This window comes from Panthera leo, chromosome C2, assembly GCF_018350215.1.
Source record: "Panthera leo isolate Ple1 chromosome C2, P.leo_Ple1_pat1.1, whole genome shotgun sequence".
NCBI lineage: Eukaryota > Metazoa > Chordata > Mammalia > Carnivora > Felidae > Panthera > Panthera leo.
In genome coordinates this window covers 118,628,846-118,638,219 of record NC_056687.1, presented here as the reverse complement: position 1 = coordinate 118,638,219, position 9,374 = coordinate 118,628,846, and the positions used below count along the sequence as shown (strand labels likewise).

The window sequence follows — 9,374 nt, the reverse complement described above, 5'->3', positions numbered from 1 at the left end:
ATGGAAGGTGATGTGTGAGGGGAGACTGGGAATGAAAGGGCGGACCTACGCCGGCCCACTCCATCTTGTTCTGTGTCCTCCACCTTGAGTAACTTCCCGATCAAAACACGCCCGGCGACCTGCGTAACAGGACTCCGACCATTCCCCAGCCAATCGGCTGAGGCCACAGCCATTACCTCACCAACTGCCCCTAGACCCCAATAAAATCTTTGTGCTTTTGAAACTCGCTCTCTCTCCCAGGCATCTCACCGCTGCGTCGGTGCAGGTAGGGGATTGAGCTCGAGCTAGCTCGAATAAAGGCTCTTTTGCTTTTGCATCGGACTCGGCTCCCTGGTGGTCTTTGGGGATCTGGAATTCTGGGCATAACAGGAAAAGGCGGGCTTAGGTATGTAGGCAGTATCCCAATATGAAAAATTTACCATCTTAAAAAAATGTTTAATGTTATCTTTAAAAAAAATTGTTTTTGAGAGAGAAACAGAGAATGAAATGGGGGGGGGGGAGCAGAGAGAGGAGAGAGAGAGAATCCTAAGCAGGCCCCACACTTGAGCATGGAGCCCGATATGGGGCTTGATCTCACAAAGTGTGAGAGGGTGAGATCATGACCTGAGCTGAAACTAAGAGTCAGATGTTTAATCAGCTGAGCCACCCAGGGACCCCTAGATCTTATCTTGAAACTGAAAGGAGACCTTCAGAATTTTAACCTCTGTATATCACAGCCTTCTATTAAAATGAATTGCATATACTTTGTCTTCTCTGCTAAACTAAATATGTGAATGACCTTTTTCCAACATGCCTGATTTTTTTCACACTGATTGGTTTGACGTTACAGATCAAACTACTCCCAGTTTCCACCCATCTTTCCTCCTGCCTTCTACCTTTTAGATGTGCCTATCCTCATATAAACAAAGAACCTGCGGTCTTCTTGCACTGCCGGCCTATATCTCTGTGTTCTTTTGGTTTCCTTGCTTTGAAAGAACCACGTTTCTGTCATTGTTACCTTCAGTGCCTCTTCCTACTCACTACGTGTCTCATTGTCGCACACTGGTTGCTCTGTCCTTTATTCACATGTCATAATTACGTACACATCAGACAATCGGAACTGTTCTAAACATTTGCATCACTCAGGTTGAAGTTCTGAAATACATATATGTGTATGTGTTACTGTGATTTACATATCAGGGCTATGGATTTGACCCTTTATTCAATGCCGAGGGCAAGGGGAAAAAGGTGAGACTTTGCAGATATTTAACAATTATTGGCTGGCAATATACCCTGAGTAAGTTTCTTTGAGCACTTGGAAACACAGAATGAATCTCCCCTGGCAATCTTGGTATACTAGCTCTTTAAAATGCATGCATTTGAAAGCTGCTCTAAGTTCAGATTAATTACAGAAAAAGCAGGCATTACCAGTTTCTATTGTCTGAGTATCAGGATGTCTTTCTTTTCCTGAAATTGCAGATTTGGAAGAGACGGTACTTATGTAACAGAATTGCTGAAACAATATTTTCTTTAGTAATTAAAATAGTGTTTGTTCTCTTTGCGAACGATTTGCTCTGGGAGCATCTTTTTTGATGATATACATTATAGTTTAGTAAACAGACTTCAGACTTCATTAAATGTAGCGCTTGGTAGGAATCTCAAATTTTAACCTGAAGTGTTTGCAGAATGAGGCATGATGTGGCTGTTTCTTCAAATGGACTCAAATGCTTAATTAGAAATTTGTGATGAAAACTTTCAGTTTTATAGTGTAAGCAAAATGCCTCTAAGAATGATTAGGCAATGTTGCCTTTATTTTCTGAGAGAGAGAGAGAGACAGAGACAGAGACAGAGAGACAGAGAGATTTAAGCATGCTCCATGCTCGGTGCAGAGCCCGAAGCAGATCTCAATCCCTTGGATCATGACCTGAGCGGAAGTTGAGAATCTGACTCTTAACCCACTGAGCCACCCAGGCGCCCCAACGATGTTGCCTTTTATAAGTATTGTATGCCTGATACATCCTCTTTTCTTTAGTAGCATATAGTTCTTGAATGAGGAAACATCTTTCTAAGGGCCTTTCCAGCTTAGCTCTTCATGGTCATAGTTCTAACAGTAGAGAAAAGATTCAGGGACACATTTGACAAAGTAAGCATCTAGACAGGAACATAAAGAGCAAATGGCTGGCTTCCTGACCTCTATGTGATATATGAAATCAACAAAGAAAAAAACTGCGTTATAATTATGAACATATTTTTAAACCAGAGAGAGCATGAGAAAGGGCTGTATTCTGAAGGCTGTTTATTCTGTAAATACGCTCATGTACACACAACACCTTTTTGATATATGATCAATGACAACAATCACTAAAAGGGCTCATAGGGAACATGGGAAATTTCTGATCTATGTTCTCATGTGGAAAGTGCTAACAGCAAAAATTTGCTGCAGCGTCCTGTAGTTCTGATTCTGTTCTGGCAGCCTGCAGGGAATTTTGAGACTTGGATCATTTCTGTTCCCAATTCTCACCACAATTCAAAAATATAATTAAATTAGTGACAAAGAACAGTTGTTCTCAGTGTCCCCAAATCCCAAAATGGACTGGATTAAAATATGACATGGAATTTCTCTGGATTCCCTTGTTCTCTTACCTATTCCAGAATCAGTTAATTATATGTTCCTTACCAATAATCCCCTATTGCACTCCCCCTGATCCTACTTGAATTTCCCTGGTGATTGTGACCTGTTTCCAAAATGTAGGCAACTATCACCAAATTATTTTTTGGTTCTTTTTCATGTGTAAAGTATATGGAGGAGACACAAAGGCTATAAAAACTTGATCCGTGCTGTCATTATGTCAAATTTCAGCGGATTCCTCAGGTTACGCGATAGCCACATTTTCATGGCTCTTTCATCCTTTATTATTTTCCCCAAAACAATTCTATATTTTCTACTTTTATCAAGCAGTCCCTCTATTTCCACTAGGTTTCAGCAAATAGTCTTATTTTCTACATTGTTTACTATTATTATTAACTGCCAGGTATGATGTTAACTAATCTGAATGTATCCTAGAGTGAACACTATTATTAATTCAATTTTACAAATGAGGTGACTGCCAATAAAAAGTGTATGATGTTTGGACAATATTATTTTCTTAATATCATTTTTATTATCATGTGTGATTCCCTATTTCCAAATCAGAACAGTGAGATTTACTGCCCTGGGGAAGGAAGAAGGTGGGAACTACCAAGAACAAACCAGCTAGCTGTTGGTCAGCTTTGAGTCTCAGCTCTTATGTTTTTGATTGCTTTAACTAGAAAATAGGGATAAAAAACCCATGTAGTCAAGAGAGACATAAGTTTTAAAAAATTCGTTCTTATCTGCTAATATGTCTAGAGGTAGGTCAATGGACTTTATTTTAGCTATTTCTTAGTATCATGTTTTAGAACTGTGAGAACAGGAAGAAAAGCCCTCAATCTCCATGAAGATGACCTATGGGAATAAATATGTGTTGACCTGCATTTTCTGATTACTTCTGGATCCAAAGAAGAGAGTCCTGTTAGAAGAATTCTCAATTTCTCAGGGAGAAGAGGTCTTTTATTTCACTTTCTATTTGGAGCTTTTAACAAGAGTATCCTTTTCATGTGGTTGTACTAAAGCAGGCTTAGATTGTTTGGGGAGAAGATAGGGTTTATTTAGCTCTCCTAACCCTTTTATTTTTTTTTTTTGGCACTCTATAGTTGGAAAACAAACTATTTATTCCCGGTGTGTGTGTGTGTGTGTGTGTGTGTGTGTGTGTGTGTGTGTGTAAACTGGGCAGGTAATGTGGTAGTTAGCCTTGTCTGCTGGCTATTGAGAATGTCAGAAGCAGATGTTATAGGGGATTAAATGCCCTTAGAGAGGAGGGCTGAAGGATGGGCTTCATAGACAAGGTGCTAAAGAGAAATCAGGGCAAGTAGGACTATCAGTAGAATCAGTCAACAAAAGGATACGGATGATTTAAGAGGAGCATAGTCTAAATTAAGAACATAGATCATCATATCTCTTTCACACCTCTAAGAACATCTATAACACCTCTGCAAAGACTAGCAATGGTCCCAAGAATGTAGAATAGATCTCAGTAGCTTCCACCCTTAAATTTCATTTGCTTATACCCCCTGCATATTCACCCCCCCCCCCCACCATATATCCAGATAACATCTTAAAAAGGAAAGGTAGAAATGGGAATACTTCTAAAAGGAGGTACATTTAACTGAGTCATGTAGACAGATACTAACTTCCTAAAGAGATCATCCAAATTGCTGAGCTTGGCTGAGATAACCAGATCAGAATTCAACCAGTGTCTCTCAACTCCAAAACATCCCTGGCCCTTGCCAGAGGGTTGGGAGCTAACAAGAGAGATAATTTTAGTTATGGGGAATTAAAAAGACAGATTCCTTTCCCTATCTAAGTGTGGTGTGAATAAATTGTCTTTAACAATTAAAACTACATACTATGAGCTCTGAGAGCAAGGACCATGCCTTTTTGTTCACTGTGTGTGGCATCAGTGTCTGCTTAGTCACTCATCACATTTTTGGAATGTCAAGGTAATTTAAAGAACTTGTTCTTTTTCTTTTAAGGCAGAACTGTAATTATAATTTTAGATGCTAAAACTTCCAAGGCACCTCGTTGGCTCAGTTGGTCAGGTGCCCAACTCTTAATTTTGGCTCAGGTCATGATCTCATTGTTTGTGAGATCAAACCTGCCTGGGGCTCTGCGCTGTTGTGTGGTGCCTGCTTGGGACTCTCTCTTTCTCTCTGCCCCTCCTCCACTCATATGCAGGCTCTCTCTCTAAAATAACTAAACTAAACTAAACTAAACTAAACTAAAATAAAATAAAATAAAATAAAATAAAATAAAATAACAACTAAAACTTCCACCACTGATCATGAACCCATTTCCTTTCACTTTTTTGGAGTCCACATATTTCAAACATTCTACTTTGTCCCAGCTGACTCAATCTCGATTTCATTAGTGATTCTCCCTCTATATCTATAAACATGCAAACTTTGGCTCTTCTTAAAAGAAGGAGTAAATTGAATGTACTTGAATATTTTGTATTCTCTATTCTGGGTATTCATTCAACTTCTGTCCCTTTTCAGACATTTTAATTGAGATTTACAGTACCTGCCGTCATTTCTCTACCTCTTTTTCTCTCTCCTTTTCTTCTGTGTTCTCCGTAGCTTCAGAAATCATACCTAAGAGCTAAGGACTAGTCTTAGTGACTACGGACACTGTTGATTTCCTGTTAATAGATGAAAGAGAATATTATTTTTTCTCCTTCCTCCTTGGCATCTCCAGAAATCTTGGCTCTGATCACACCTTCCTTATTGATGCTTTCTTCTCTCACAGATTTAGTGAAATACAATTATTCTAATTCTCTTCCCACCTCTTGGTTAACTCTGTTCTGTTTTTGTCCAGACATAGGGCTGAACCTCATGAACCATGAGATCATGACCTGAGCCTAAACCGGGAATCTGACACTCAGTGACTGAGCCACCCATGCTCCCCTGCCTTGTTTGCTTTCTTCTCCTTGATCACAACACATTTCCTTTTCCATGGCTGGTTTAGTAACTGCTTTTCAACTATGCTGTATATACATGCCACCTCCAAATCTATTAGTTGTCTGAAGACCATCACTGTGAGAGCTTAAGAGCACAGGGTTTATATTAGACACATCCAGGGTAGTCTTAGCTTAGCTATTTAATCACTATCCTTGAATAAGTTCTAATCTTTCTAAATGTAAGTTTTATTATCTGTAAGAGTTGGATAATTACATTTACATCAAACTGTTGCTTGATGATTAAAAAATGAACCTTAAAAGTGGTGCCAATGGCTGGCATACAGTATATACTGATAAATAGTAGCAATTTTTATTCTTGGTTTTCTGGGCATGTATTTCCTTTTCCTTTTATTTCCCCTAAAATCATAAGCTTTCATCAGGGCTGAGTCAAAGTCCTACCTCTTTCAAGATATGTGTCATTTCCATTCTAGATTCAGGGGCTTACTTGCTCCTCTGAAGAAATTATAAAACATATACTGTCCATTAATTACAGGTTACTTTTGTACAGAGTTATTATTTGAAAGGTACTTCTGTTACATCATAAAAATGGTCATCATAAACACTATATAAGAAGAGTAAGTTCTCACTCATCCAAGGGTCAGCATAAGAAACTTCAATAGTATAGATCAGTCTCCTCTTAAATTTTGTGCTATGGAGATAATATATTTAATTTTTACATATGTTATTAAACACACAATACATTGTTATTGTTTTGTTTAAATAGTAAATCATATATTAGAGAGATTTACATAATAAGAAAATTGTTATATAGTTACCAATGCAGTTACTATTTCCAGTTCCCTTCTACCCTTTGGGAAGGTCCACATTTCTATCTGGGGTAATTTTCTTTGTAATCTAAGGACTTCCTTCAAAATTTTTTGAAGTAGGTATGCTGGTAATGATATTTTCAGATATTTTATGTGTGTAAAAGTCTTTATTTTTTTATTGCTGTCATGTTGTTTTGGAAAGATTATTTAACTAGGTGTAGGATTTTAGGTTGACAGCACTTTTCTTTCAGTATATTAAACATGTTACGCTCACATTGTTTCCAGTAAGAAATATGCTGTCATCCTTATCTTTGTTCCTTTGTATATAACATGCATTTTGTCTCTCTGCTTTAAGAGCTTTTTTCACACTATTTTTGAGCAATTTGATTTAGTCGTATCTTAGTGTAGTTTCCTTTGTATCTTTCTTTAGAGTTTTGTTGAGATTCTTGGATCTCTGGATTTATAATTATACTCTAATTTGGAAGATTTTCAACCCATATTTCTTCAAATAATTCTTCTTAGTGTCGTTCTTCCCTCTCTCTTTAGTGATTCCAATTATGTATGTATATTAGGCCACTTGAAGTTTCTCTCATTCCCCTGATTTCTCTCTGCTCATATTTTTAAGTTCTCTTTTTGCTCTATGTTGCATTTTGAATAGTATTAAGAGTTATGCTATCAAGTTCATTCATCTTTTTAATGTAAAATCTATTGTTATTGATTTTATTCAGTCCATGTTTCATCTTATGTGTTATAGTTTACTTCTTTATAAATTTACCTTGACCATTTTATCTTCCATGTCTTAACTGAACTTTTGAACATATAGAACGTAGTTTACAAAAGTGTTTTCATATCTTTGCTAATTCTTACATCTGTTCTGACTTATTTTCTATTTTTTCCTCATTATGGGTTGCATTTCCCTGCCTTTTTGGCAAGCCTGATCATTTTTTATTGGGTATTAGACTTTGTGAATTTAACTTGTTGTTTGCAGATAGTTTATATCCCTATAAATATTGAACTTCATTCTGAGATGCAATTAAGTTCCTTGGAAACAGTTTGATACTTTCAGATGCTATCCTTAATATTATTTTTAGGTTTTAGGTAGCACAGGAGTAGCAATCAGTGTGAGGATAATTATTCTGTATGACCGAGGAAAGTGTTTTCTTCCCAAATACTCGTGAATACTAGAATTTTTCATTTCTCCCTGTTAGAAACAAACATTATTCTTAGCGGTATGTGAGCACTGGGCTACTACCACTAATTCTTTGAGAATGGTTTATTCTCTGGATTCAAATAATCTCCTTACATATATCTGCTGGTCTGTACTCAGCTGAATTCTAGACAGGGACTTTCTGCAGATCTCTGAATTTCTATTGTCTACTTTCTCTAGTAGTCTACCTTTGAACCCTTTCTATCTAGGCAGTAAGGTGGGAGCAATTATTGGACTCATATCATTTATTTCCTGTCTCCAGGGATCACTTTCCTTTACTGCCGGATGTTTATTGTCTTGAAAACTGTTGTCTCTTATATCTTATCTATATTTTTATTTTTCAGGTAGGAGTATCTTGACCTGTTATGTCATTTTGACCAGACTTATAAATCCCCTTCAAATGTGTTTTGATTTATCCTCATTTATAATCATTAAGGTGATTGAGTCAGGATTTAAACATGTTATTCTGACTGAAAACTATGTCTCTATTTCTCAATATAAATTTGCATACTTGACAAGAATTTAACATCACATATGCATAATACCTAACACACACATACAATCTGTGTGTATGTATATATACAAGTATATTCTTCAACTTGAGTGATATATTGCTAATTTGGTTCACTTATTCACACATTCATTTATTTTTATTGAGAGAGAGAGAGGGAGCATGATTGTGCATGCACACACACACACACACACACACACACACACACGTGAGTGGGGTAAGGTGCAGACGAAGAGGGAGAAAGAGAATCCCAAGCAGACTTCACACCTAAGACGGACCCCAATGCAGGCTCGATCCCATGACCCTGGACCATGATCTGAACTGAAATTAAGAGTCAGACCCTCAAATGACTGAGTCACCCAAGTGCCTCTCATTTATTTACTTTTTCAACATGTATTGAATACCTCCTTTATGTTCATCATTCTGATAAACATGAGGCATACAGCAGTGAAGAAACTGAGAGTTTTCTGCTCCTTAAGGGTGTTAAATTAAGGTGGGACAAACTATTCAATAAAGTAATACATTTCATTCTTTTTACTTCCTTCATAGATCCTGGTACACTGTGGGCCAGAAGATAGTTAAACATTCACTGAAATGTAATTTTAAATTTAAAAGAAGAGTCTCAGATGAATGAAGTTTTAAAATTCTAAATCTGTGTGTGTGTCTGTGTGTGTCTGTGTTTAGAAAAAGGCCTAATTTTCCTATACACATAATTTAAGGGGTTTGGCATTTTTTTAAAGTGAATAAAAGTTAGCTTAATATCTAAGAAATTCCCCGTACATGCCACCGCTCCACATATTCGTCTAAAATTCTTTGTTTTTTTTAATGCATTTGTTGATACTTATTTAATTCCAATATTTCTTAAGTCAACTCTTTTCTTACAAAGATACACTTTCAAGTTTATAGTTCACATTTTTCATTTCTTTTATTTCTTAAGTCATTTGTTACAATCATAAAGTAATAAATAATTTACTTTTGTTAACTTGACTCCATTTGATTTTTTAATTATTTTCAAAAGTGGATTATTCCCTCTTTTTGGTGCTATATTCAAAGTATGAATAATACAAAACATGCAAAATATGAATAAACAAATATTTTCCTTAACTGCTATCAGAGCATTTATTATTCACACATATTAAATTTTCTGTAAGAAAATAAAACAAGGAATAGAAATCAAAACCTCTCTATACAAAGAAATCCTAATATATTTGCCCTTAATTGTGTCATTATAGAAACTCTTATGTATTTCTACATAATTTAGATAAGATGCAGTTACTTCAATGTGGATAAAGTATGATTAAAGGTATCCATATATA

At 36.3% G+C, this 9,374-nt stretch overlaps 1 long non-coding RNA gene across 3 annotated transcripts; it reads left to right on the top strand.

The window, feature by feature from the left end:
* The first annotated feature begins 1,140 nt into the window (after positions 1-1,140).
* Positions 1,141-8,699, top strand: LOC122230162. 3 transcript variants are annotated; one of them, XR_006207319.1, is made up of 4 exons: positions 1,141-1,227; positions 3,418-3,602; positions 4,471-4,557; positions 8,608-8,699. It is a non-coding gene; the product is annotated as an uncharacterized LOC122230162 (long non-coding RNA). The 3 variants fall into 3 exon arrangements; XR_006207318.1 differs by having other exon boundaries at positions 3,405-3,602; XR_006207320.1 differs by having other exon boundaries at positions 3,394-3,602.
* The last annotated feature ends 675 nt before the right edge of the window (positions 8,700-9,374 follow it).